Source organism: Schistocerca serialis, chromosome 8 (genome assembly GCF_023864345.2).
Source record: "Schistocerca serialis cubense isolate TAMUIC-IGC-003099 chromosome 8, iqSchSeri2.2, whole genome shotgun sequence".
Lineage (NCBI taxonomy): Eukaryota > Metazoa > Arthropoda > Insecta > Orthoptera > Acrididae > Schistocerca > Schistocerca serialis.
The window spans coordinates 438,095,931-438,109,140 of record NC_064645.1 but is presented as its reverse complement, the minus strand read 5'-3'; the positions used below and the strand labels follow the sequence as shown (position 1 = coordinate 438,109,140).

The 13,210-nt window shown below is 41.5% G+C and overlaps 1 non-coding gene across 1 annotated transcript; it reads right to left on the bottom strand.

Moving 5' to 3' along the window:
* Positions 1-2,699: 2,699 nt before the first annotated feature.
* Trnat-cgu (transfer RNA threonine (anticodon CGU)) lies at positions 2,700-2,774 on the bottom strand. Its single transcript has one exon. It is a non-coding gene; the product is annotated as a tRNA-Thr (tRNA).
* Positions 2,775-13,210: the final 10,436 nt, after the last annotated feature.

Sequence of the window (13,210 nt, the reverse complement as noted above, 5' to 3'; positions counted from 1 at the left end):
GATTTTAAGCAATTTTTGGTATTCCTTGAGGAGGGCGTCCTGTCTTCGGGGGTCTGGTGGCGCAATTTTGCTTATAAGTGGTAACCAGTATAAAGGAGTAGATTTGATGCAGCCTGTTGTAGTCCTCATTGCTGCATTTACCTCCACGTCAATTTTTCTGACATGTGTGCTATTAAACCACGCTGCGCCACTGTATTCGGCAACAGAATAGACCTGCCCTAAGGCAGCGCATCGAGTGTCGTAGCTCTTGAGCCCCACGAGGTACCACCCCGGTATGATGTTATTTCGTGATCTTAGCTTTGTTGCGGTGTTTTCTATGTGCTTCCTGTAAGAAAGTGTTCTATCAAGAGTCACTCCTAGATATTTTGGAGAGTCTTGGTGGTGAAGGACCTGCCCATTAAAGGTGACATTCAACTTCGCATTGGCCATTCTGTTGTTAAGGTGAAAGCAGCTGCTTCAGTCTTCGTTGGATTTGTTATCAGTCTCCGCTTTTTTAAGAATTCATCTATTGTGCTTACATCTACGGATAGAAGCTCCTCGCCAACTTCAAGAGTTGTCTGTTTGGCGGCCAAGACCAGATCTTCTGCATAGATGAACTTCCATGACTCTGTTTCAAGGAGGTCAGCTGTATGAAGTTGAACAGGATTCATGCCAAAACTGAGCCTTGAGGAAGACCATTATAAAGGTTCTTCTGTCTGCTAAGTTGGTTGCCAAGGACTACTTGGTAGTTACTCTCAGATAGTATGTTGTTTATGAGCCTGATTGTACTTTGGCAGTGCATAGCACTGGCGAGTTTGTACAAGAGTCCTTATCTACTACGGGTCTCTTGGCTTAAACATGAACGCGACTCTACTTCACAACGGTTCTTCTCAGAGCCAATCAACCTAAGGTTTGAGTAACAAGTGTATAGCTCGGAAATTCTATATCATAAAAGAAAATGGCTTGGAAAGAGATATCTTAAAGAGGCCTCTTTAAGAGCTGCAGCACAACATTGGTAAAATCGAGACAGGTAGCCTTAACCATATTTTTCGAAAACTACAATAGGTCACTTTGTGTAGGGATGTATTGTCACGCTCAAAAGTACCCAAACGACCTAAACTGCGGTCCGCTTGATTCCTATGCAAACCGCATAACGTAACATTCTTGCAGGGCTTCTAAACTGTTTTCAATACAGTCGTTTGACTATACAAAAATGTTACTACAAAAGATCACTAAAGAACATTCATCTGCATGGCAATCAGTTGCAGTGCTAATTAATAGTTCGATAATTCAAATATCGGGAAAAAGTTATGAGAGATGACGCAGATCTTGAAGCTTGTAAAATTTCAAAAAGCAAATGTCAGCTTACATTACAGGACGACAAATTTTGTACAGGACTTGGGTCCGGGATTCCTATTCAGCAACTATCATCCATGTTAACTAACCACTGAAGATCTTAAATATGGTTTCATTCACAAGTAACGAAGTGTACGCATGTTTAAACTTAAAATGATATGGTGTAAACTTTTGAGCTAGACAATGATTCGAACCCAGCGTCTAATAGGTCATTAGCTAAGCAGAATAAAATGTTGGACATCGAAACTTTTCACGAGTTCCTAGATGACTAAAACTGAAAAGGCAAGACAAAAAAGTTGTGCCTTACCAGGATTTGAACCCGGCACCTATCATCGTTGTTTCCTGGTCATGAACTGACGTTAAATATCTATTTATTGAATCAGTAGCGAGATGTGTGTTTGCTTGAACTCATTATGTTACGAAAAGATTTGTGCCGACTGGAAGTATCTAACATGTAGGCATCATCGTCGTTGACTACAAACGAGGAGACGTTAAGTATCGAATTCTTTTTCATCGGTATCTAGAAGTTGCATGTTGAACCTGAAATGATATGATGCAAAGTATATACCTAACTGGCACCAACAATTATTGTTGACAGCGCATAGAGAGACGTTGAAAATCATAGTTATATTTCACCTGTAGTTTCGTATGCTCATGCAGCCTGAAACGACATGAAAATGTTTGAGCCAGAGCAGGATGCTAACCTAGACACCCGCCTTTCATGGAGTCCTTGGGGAGTTTTTAGTCTTAGATAAACAGTAGATGATGAGACTGTATCTTGCTGAAGGGATCAGTTCCACCTGAGAGGAGTTCTGAGTTTGAGTCTCTTTCCAGTACCAATATTTTCAACGTTCCAAGTTCAAATGCAACAAGAAATAATAGCCCTTTGACCTTACGTAATGACTGGTTCATTTATAAAATGAAATTTCTGTTGTAAGAAAGCTTACTGGTGACAGAGTTTCTACTTGCCGCGACACCGGCCTCTGTCTTGGTCCAACCTTCACAGACTCTCCTCCAGTCGTAGTGAAAGGACACCATTTTTATGTGGATATGGAACCACGGAGCAACTCTGTGTTGTTTAATAGGCGTTGTCAGAGGTCAAAAGTGTCTGTTTATGCTTATTAAAAATGGGTGCCTGAAGTGTGAAATGTATCCATCCCTTAAGCATGCAGTGTGGGGTTTAAATGGAGTGGGTTCGGACTGGGATTTTATTTTTACTAACACTTTATTTACCATGCAAAAGACCAATTTAAACAGATGGAGAATACGATTGTGAAACCAAAGATTCTTTGTGGCCAGAATGGACCTGAACAGGGCTTGAATAACGCAAAATATCTTGAAACTTCCTGGCAGATTAAAAGTGTGTGCCGGACCGAGACTCGAACTCGGGACCTTTGCCTTACGCGGGCAAGTGCTCTACCAACTGAGCTACCCAAGCACGACTCACGCCCCGTCCGCACAGCTTTAATTCCGCCAGTACCTCGTCTCCAACCTTTCAAACTTCACAGAAGCTCTCCTGCGAACCCTGCTGAACCGAACAGAACAGAAAGGTGTGAGGACGGGGCGTGAGTCGTGCTTGGGTAGCTCAGGTGGTAGAGCACTTGCCCGCGAAAGGCAAAGGTCCCGAGTTCGAGTCTCGGTCCGGAACACGGTTTTAATCTGCCAGGAAGTTTCATATCAGCGCACACTCCGCTGTAGAGTGAAAATTTCATCCTAGAAACATCCCCCAGGTTGTGGCTAAGCTATGTCTCCGCAATATCCTTTTTTCCAGGAGTGCTAGTGGCAAGCGCGGGATAAACTACTGCAAATGTTAAATACTGATACATTGATAACCGGTGTAACCGCCAGAATGTTGAAACACGCATGTAAACGTGCATGTATTCTGTTATAGAGGTACTGGATGCCAGTTTGTGGGATGGTTTTCTGTACCTGTACAGGGGCGGTTAATGCTGTTTGTGGATGACAAAGGATTTGACGTCCGATAATGTCCCATATGTGCCTGACTGAAGACAGATCTAGTGATCAAGCAGTCCAAGGAAACATATCGATCACTAGAACACCCTGATTTACAACAGCGGTATGTGGGCGAATGTTATACCATTGAAAACACCCCCATTCATGAATGGCAGCACAAAAGGTCGAATCACCAGATTGACGAATAAATTTGCAGTCAGGTTTCGTGGGATAACCACAGGAGTGCTCCTGGATCGCACCACAGACTTTATCCCCAGATTCAATGTGTCTAGCACGCAAACAGGTTGATTGCAGGCCTAGAACTGGCCACCTTCTAACCAACACACGGCCATCACTGGCTTCCGAGGCAGAACCAACTTCTTCAGAAAAACACCGCGGATCTTCACCCTGCTCTCCAATGAGTTCTCGCTTGACAGCACTGAAATCGCAAATGGCGGTGGCTTGGGGTGAGTGGAATGCACGCTACAGGGCGTAGCTGTCTCGGAGCTGTCCTTGAAGTAAACGATTTGTAACAGTTCGTTGTCTCACTGCGGTGCTAACTGATACTCAGATTGCTGCTACAAATGCAATACGACGCGACAGAGCCGTGAGCCGAACACGATGACTTTCCCTCTCGGTAGTGCCAAGTGGCCTCTGGAGCCCGCGCTTCTTGCGACTGTTTATTCTGGTGACCACCGCTGCCAGCAATCGTACAGGTCCTATATTCCTGCCAAGTCTTCCTGCAGTATCGTAGAAGGAACATCCAGCTTCTCGTAGCCACATTACAAGACCTCGTTCAAACTCAGTGAGGTATTGATAATGGCGTCTTTGCCACATCGAGGGCATTCTTGACTGACATTAACTCACCACGTCCAATCTCAAACGTAACTAATGCTCACGACTGTTACAGCGTTTATTTAAATCACACATGATTTGTATCCACGTAGTGGCGCTACTAACACCACCCTTATGCGACTGGCGTTAAATTTGAATAGATATCATCTTTCACATGTAGAAACTCGCCAACGTTGTTGTTGTTGTGGTCTTCAGTCCTGAGACTGGTTTGATGCAGCTCTCCATGCTACTCTATCCTGTGCAAGCTGCTTCATCTCCCAGTAACTACTGCAACCTAAATCCTTCTGAATCTGCTTAGTGTATTCATCTCTTGGTCTCCCTCTACGATTTTTACCCTCCACAGTGCCCTCCAATACTAAATTGGTGATCCCTTGGTGCCTCAGAACATGTCCTACCAACCGATCCCTTCTACTAGTCAAGTTGTGCCACAAATTTCTCTTCTCCCCAGTCCTGTTCAATACCTCCTCATTAGTTATGTGATCTACCCATCTAATCTTCAGCATTCTTCTGTAGCACCAAATTTCGAAAGCTTCTATTCTCTTCTTGTCCAAACTATTTATCGTCCATGTTTCACTTCCATACATGGCTACACTCCATACAAATACTTTCAGAAACGACTTCCTGACACTTAAATCTATACTCGATGTTAACAAATTTCTCTTCTTCAGAAACGCTTTCCTTGCCATTGCCAGTCTACATTTTATATCCTCTCTACTTCGACCATCATCAGTTATTTTTCTCCCCAAATAGCAAAACTCCTTTACTACTTTAAGTGTCTCATTTCCTAATCCAATTCCCTCAGCATCATCCGACTTTATTCGACTACATTCCATTATCCTCGTTTTACTTTTGTTGATGTTCATCTTATATCCTCCTTTCAAGACACTGTCCATTCCGTTCAACTGCTCTTCCAAGTCATTTGCTGTCTCTGAGAGAATTACAATGTCATCGGCGAACCTCAATGTTTTTATTTCTTCTCCATGGATTTTAATACCTACTCCGAATTGTTCTTTTGTTTCCTTCACTGCTTGCTCAATATACAGATTGAATAACATCGGGGACAGGCTACAACCCTGTCTCACTCCCTTCCCAACCACTGCTTCCCTTTCATGCCCCTCGACTCTTATAACTGCCATCTGGTTTCTGTACAAGTTGTAAATAGCTTTTCGATCCCTGTATTTTACCCCTGCCACCTTTATATCATCTTTCACATGTAGAAACTCGCCAACGAACTTTCGTTTATGTCGCACAACTTCTTGGCGTTGCTCTTTCTTTTCCGTCAGCGTAATATGGAATTGTCCAACACTAAAATGGATCTTCTAATGGACCAGTTGTCTAAACTATCGCAACAGTTTCGCGTAGACGTCTATTAGCTTATAAATGTGGATTTAAAGCGAGATTTTGCTACGATTTTTTTTATAAAAATAGAAATGTGTGACTCCCTAATATCGGACAATGACTTCTGTGTGCAGGGAATCAGTGTTGTTATTGTAAGCAACGATAAGGATGTTTAACTTGGACGAGATACAATTGTAAAGATATATACCAAATTTGAATGTCAAATCACAAGCCCTTGATTGAACATTCATCAGCTTTATTATATTCCTTGATATGCATCTCGTAGTAACTTTTGAATCTGTCTAACAGGCTTCTGCAATCGGTGTACTAGGGCAACAACACATGGAAGTTGAGTGATGTTCAAATAAACCTTGCAGACAATCGAGAGCAAGAGAAGATTGTGAACTGTGTTCTGTCCGCCCATAGTTTTAATTGAGTGCCTGTAAACTATATGGAGAGTGAAGATTTTGCTTCCGTGGGGATCCACAGCCTCTAAGTGTTTCATAAAAGAAAACATTGCCCTCTTTGTACGCTGTAATGTGCTTCATTAAAATCTTGTTATTAGCTTATCAAGCACATTTCCCACGTCACGTATAACATTTGCATACATCACATTCTTTTGTGTCCCATACATAAATCTTGAAAGGAAAACATAAGATGAACATCAACAAAAGCAAAACGAGGATAACAGAATGTAGTGTAATATAATCAGGTTGTGTTGAGGGAATTAGATTAGGACATGAGACACTTAAAGTAGTAAATGAGTTTTGTTATTTAGGAACCAAAATAACTGATGGTCGCGGTAGGGAGGATACCAAATTCAGACTGGCAATGGCAAGGAAAGCGTTTCTGAAGAAGAGAAATTTGATAACGTCGAGTATAGATTTAAGTGTCAGAAAGTCTCTTCTGAAAGTATTTGTATGGAGTGTAGCCATGTATGGAAGTGAAACATGGACGATAAATAGTTTAGACAAGAAGAGAATAGAAGCTTTTGAAAAGTGGTCCTACAGAAGAATGCTGAGGAATGGATGGGTAGATCACGTAACTAATGTGGAGGTACTGAACAGAATTGGAGAGAAGAGGAATTTGTGGCACAATTTGCCTAGAAAAATCGATCGGTTGGTAGGACACATTCTGAGGCATCAGGGAATCACCAATTTAGTACGGGAGGGAAGCATGTGGGGAAGAAACCGTAGAGGGAGATCAAGAGATGAATACAGAAAGCAGATTCAGAAGGATGTAGGTCACAGTAGTTACTCGCAGATGAAGAGGCTCGTACGGGATAGAGTAACATTTGAAAGCTGCATCACACCAGTCTTTAGATTGAAGACCACAACAACAACAAAACCAAAAACCAGAAGTCGTACTCTATCGTAATACAATTAGAGAAATTTTACTCCCTCGTAACACACTTTAAGTATGTTACGATGGAGAAAGACTTCTGGTTTTATGTAAGTGACATAAAAGAATGCGATGAGCACCATCTGTAATACATGACATAGAAAATGTGCTTGATAATGGCCCATGGTCGAAATTAGCTAATTGCAGGATTTTAATAAAGCCTAATACAGCCTACAACAGACAATGTTCTCTTTTATTGTTGGAGATTGTTAATAATAAGGATCCAGCAAAGACAATATATGAAGTACTTTTCAGAAGTGTTATGGTAAAGCCGGAGAGAGAAATTTTTTTCAGTCCAGAATAATGTTCTCCACAATACCGTCAAATATAGGTATTACTCAATAAGGAATGGTTTCAACAAAGAATATAATTCAGTAGATCTTAAGAAAAAGAATCGATGTGTCGAACAGACTTGAAGTGCTCACTATTGAAGCATATGTAAGTAGCGCAGCTGTGACATATAGCTATACACAGTAGTGTACATTGTACTTTGGATATGGGAGACATGGAACATAAATAGATGTTTTGGATATTCTGCATAGCTTTCATTGCATTAGAGATACATGATTGCAAATACTTTGGTGAAGATAGCAAAATACCTGTGTACATATATATGCTCACATATGGTGAGGTAATTGCTTAAGCTACTGTGGACGTCTTAGTGGTCTACAGACCTTACGTGAATCAAATCAAACATTCAGATAGATAAAACTACTCACCAATATTAGAATAAAACGCCAACCCACCTACCTGTCCCACTATACGCAGCGATTGTAGCACAGCAAATGTTTCAATATAATGAAGTAACACATACATTTACGAGTTGGTAATCATTTTATAAAATGCCTTGATGTGTGTCTTCCTCACTCAACGGCAGGGTATTAAGCTGCTCTTGATAGCTCCATGGTGGTGCTAGATATTTTTTGTACTAATAAATACTTTTTTTACAATGTACCCAATGCTAGATGCACACTTTCTTATTAATAAATATACTTTAAAAATATACTTAAAAAATTTCTTGTGTATTCTATAAAAGTATAGGATAGAACTTTATATCGCAAGTTATTAAGATGTTTCAGGAATCCGTTAAAAAATATTTCTCATTGGATAAGGCTCGAAATTAGTAACTTTGTACCGAAAACAAACAACTTCGTATCAAGATCCTTAAATCTCCATGTTACAGAAAATTTGTAGGAAGCTAATCTACTGTCAATAAAGTAAACCTTGCAGGTATCTAATAGTATACTACACCCACTACAAATAACAATTGCGTCACTGCATGTTGTGTGGAGAGTTCATCTCAGTGGTAAATGCTCGATTTTTTTGAAAAAAAATGAGTTTGTTTCAACTTCTTTCTTAAAAAAGAATGGAGTCTTTATTTCTCCTATAAAAGAAGTAATCAGCGGCAAGGTTTGAAATGCTCTGTAAAAAATTTTAAAGTGGGAGATGGTTTACTTCGTTTATTGCAACTACTGTGGAAAAGATATTCTACAGCATACGCTTTAATCTCTTCTACACAGTACGAAACACAGCTCTGTGGTCCCAAAACTCCACACAGCATGTTGGCACCCATAGCAATGGAGTGACTACGTTGCCAAGCAAACTTCAGAATTTCAGGGGGGTGCTGATTACTTCGTTTCTTCGATCTGAAAAGCTGGAACAGACACCTGACTAATCTAATAAGTGCAGAAAGAGAAGACGAGATGGAAAAAGTTTTGGGTGAACCATCTCCGAGTTTATCCTTGAGCATGTCTTCCTCCATTTACGTTTCTAGCAACTTATATTAACCTGTAATCGTGATGTAGACAGTTGTCTGGATCAGACATAATGTTGGCTTGGGAGTGACATCTCACATTAAAAAAACATCAAGGCTAATACTTTAATAAACACACGGTGTCCATAATTAACGTTCCAGTTTCAAAAACCCTGAAGAAAGAGAACTACTGCTTAGAATATGGTGAAATTTGAACAGCATATTGTTGACGCAGGGGGAATCGTCATGAAACAAAAAAAATTAACGCAATTTTTATCAATTGACGTAAATGCGGTCGGTTACAAATGACAGTTGTGTTGTCATACGAGGGCTATGGTTTGAGATGCACATTACACCGTCTGTGCTGTTCATTGTGAATGACTGCATAAGTCTGGCGGCCAACAGCTGTGGCGCTGATAGTTAAGATTATCCACCACAGTGGATGGAAAAATAGGTTTTTAACTGTCCTGGGCCCTAAAACCGCATAAAAAGCAAAATGACATCGGTTTCTAATTGTCGTGAGACTGGCGCAAGACATATTCAGTATGCTGTCTAACGTTTTCTGTCACAAATTGAAATAGAGGAACAGCATGTTGCACAGTAGATCGGAGTGTCGCGGGGGTCACGTTCAGAATGTGTTGCGCAAAGCGTGCAATCAATCCAGCGACGTTCCTTATTGGAGCTCCGAACACGACGTCTTTCACATAACTTCACAGCCAGAAGTCACACACATTAGAATCAGATGATATGGACGGCCGCACTGTACGAAAATGGCGTCTGACAATGACATCACGATTTCTGAAATGCCCCTCTGGCAGCCGCTTCCCTGGGTGTGCAATGTGCGGAGGAGCGCCATCTTGCATAAAAATGATCCTACCAACAACGCACCGCTGAAGCGTTGGAATGATGTTGCTGCGCAAAAGACTCTCATAGCGTTTGCCGGTGACGGTATAAGTAACAGGACCCGCAGGACTCATCTCCTCGAAAAAATATGGGCCAACGATAAACGATGCCGTCGATCCGCACCACACAGTCACCTTTGCAGTATGAATTGCTGCCAGTTGATGGACTTTCGGATTTCATATTCCACTGCTATTCATTGTCCACTGCCATGCAAGCAAGCAGTTCCAGAGCGAACGCTTGTTTTGTTGGCAGATGAGCAGGAAGGAGCTCCTGAACATGGGTGGTTTTCTATAGACAGTAATGCAGATGCTTTGTAGAATTTTATGCACCGTGCTCGCAAGGATGTCCATTGCTGGGGCAGTTCGCCGTTCACTAGATGCTTGTACACCACCGCTCAACCCCTCCTGCAGCTCTGTGGCCACATCTTTGACACAAGCCCGATCTGTTGTTATCGTTCCTCTGCGACACTGCACTTCAATAGAATCTGTCTTTTGGATTTTGGAATCATTTTCTCCGGACCCTTAGCAGACATCGGAACAATGGCTTTCTTTGATACGCTTGAACGTCCGGTACGTCTTCAGAGCTGCTGGCGCACTGTCCCAACTAAGATGTTTTGGTGATCTAGAATAGCAGTGTGCATACAAAACAGACGCAGGTTGATTGTCACAATACAAAATTACGATTTAAGGTCACTGATCACAGATCAAAGATATAAAACCACGTGTGGAACCAGCTGGACGCCAACTCTGTCGAAGTGTCAGTATCTAGGATTTCAAGGGATAATTATAACAGCTGTGGGCCATCTTGCCCCAGGCGAGTATTCAAGGGCTTTAAGACACCGTTTCCCACACAGTCAAAGCATACATCCAGGCCAGAGGAGATGTAATTTCATACTGGTAAATGGGGTTGCAGGTACAAGTTCTTAATAGATTTAACTCGATTTTGTAATCACAAATATAACATCACACAGACTCTCAACCCGAAGAAGTTTAATTATGTTTTACCCTCTTTTCTGGGTGCTTCAGATTTTTTGTGCGGCAATGCAGTTGATGAACTTTGGTTTTTAACATCAAAATAAATGATTATGGCTGAAGTAGAGAGATTACAAAATATAGATTGGCAATAGCAAAAAAAGAATACCTGAAAAAGTGGAATTTTTTATCATCTAACATCAATTTAATGAGTAGGATGTTTATTCAGAAGGTACTCGTCTATAGAGCAGCTTTACGAAAGCCAAACTTCGAAGATGAGTAGCCCAGTGAAGAAGAGAATAGAACCTGGTAAAGTATTGTGCCACTGCAGAATGTAGAAAATTAAATGGGCAGTTCGAATGACTAGTGAGGACATACTGAATCGAATTGAGGAAAAATGGATACTGTAACAGAACTTGCCAAAAGAATTCTAGAGGAAGAGCCGAGTTTGAATATAGTATGTAGGCTCTCGTGCAGATGTGGCCGAGATTCCTGCTCGCGGGCCATGCCTAGACCAGAGCGCCTGAAGGCTCAGCCTCGCTCACATTTCTGCCACCGCCACACCAGAATGCCTGAGCGCGAAGATGGGGAAGAGGGGAAAATAGCGAACGCGTCACATTTAAATGCCAGTATTGTCGTACTGCTCATGGATTTAGTATATCACATTTCTCAGGAACATAGATTGGAGTGCTGCAGGCGTAATATATTCCTTATCTGATACAAACTGCGGGCATACGGACACACGCAGACAATTTCACAGAGTGTCGTACTCAAGCTGCCACTTACTTAGTTTCACAAGCAAAAACAAGTCTTCCACGTAGATATATCGATCGAAATATTGTAGCACTTTTGCATCCTCATTATGGAGACTAGGAAAATCTACCTGAGAAAATCAATTTACATGTTCTGGATAGTTTTAACGTAAAAATATTTGTGCATAAAACTGGAATTACCTTGCAGGCCAGTCAGTTAGGCCTACATCTGCACATGCATAGGGCCGCTTTCAACTGAAACGGTAAATATTCTTCAAAACAGCTCGAAAACATGTGTAAGACTGACGGTGTCCTCAAAACCTTCATAAAACTATCGGAATTCTTGCAAGGTAACAATGAATTCTTCAAACCTCGCTCTTTGTTTAACGGCAGCGAGTTTAGGGAACTAGATTGTCTTTGTGAGAATGTGAGCCTTCTACAACACCATTTTCTTTTTAACTGCAATCCCATCAAATCAGAGAGGAGATACCTTCCAATGTCATTCAAGTGCACTTAAAATGCGAAAACTGCAATCCATTTTCGATATTCTAATTTTCGTTCTTGCACTTCTTTTTCCCTCAAAAGTTCAACAACTGTGCGATTTAAATCGAAATATCGTTACAGGTATGCTTCTTAACTTTAAAAAACGCATTTTTGCAGCAATATTTCAAGTCTCCATACTCTTCTTTCATTTCCGCTCAAAACTGTTTCAAGTGGAAATGAAATAATAGGGTAGACTTCAGGAATTCTACTATTCGTATCACCAATTTCTTCCAGTGCTCTATGCCCGCAAATTTAGCACAAAGTTCCTCTTGATGTAGAGAACAATGGATCCCAACCGTCGATCGTTGTAATTTTTCCTCTTTCATTGTCATCTAAAAGTTTAAATTCTTACTGTATGGTACTATAATTCGTTTCGTAGCAAATAAGCAGTACCTGTCACTAATGCGAATTGAGAATTCTCATCCCCCTCTTCTGTCATTCCCATTCATTTTAAAGGATTGTGATCATAGATCGCTAGGCTGCCTCCTTTTCTGCAAACAGCTGCCGGACTTGTGAATGCCTTTCACGCCACGAACAGATAGCGAAGGTTCAATAGCGCTGACACCGGGTTTCTGCAGAACTCAGAGAGTTGTGCTGACGACAAAATGCCGCACCACGAAACTAACAAAATGTTTCAGAGCTCCGGCTACTTCCGAGGAGGACCGAACAAAGCCGAGTGACAGGCCGTGCGTTCGCCCGCCCGCCTCCCACACACGCTGCACGCGTGAGGTCCGGAACGCCGTGGATGGCCCTTCGCTAGTGGATGTAGGTTGCGGCAGCTACGTGGAGATGATAGCGTTCGCACAGGATAGACTAGCGTGGAGAATGCATCAAACAAGTGTCAGACTGCAGAAAACATCATCAATCCCTTTATAACGTGATGTACCAGGGTTGTCCTGAAAGTAATGCACCGCATTTTTTTTTTCGACAATTCTTTATTGAATATAATGTGAATTACACACACGAAAGAATGGTGTTTTATCTACACACCCTATTTTTCCGCGTAATCTCCCTCCCGTTCTACGGCCTTCCTCCAGCGGAAACAGCGGCGTGTGTGCCCTGCAAGTATCAGTCCTTGTCCTGGTGGCGGAGCCAGTGCTTCACTGTGTAAATCACTTCCCCATCGTCCTCAAAATATCTTCCACGAATGGCATCGTTTAATGGCCCAAACAAGTGGAAGTTCGAGGGGCTAGGTTAGGGCTGTAGGGTGTGTAGTGGAACAGACCCCTCCCCACTGACGCAAATGACGAAAAAGGAAAATGTTTTTTTTTATTCAAATCAAATTACGCAATTAATTATTTAAATTATCATTTTTGTAAATTAATATTAAAATAAGTAAATAAATTTTCTTGTAAACGCGCTCTTTGGTCGGAAGCAGCGAAGACAAGGCATTGCTATCTCTGACC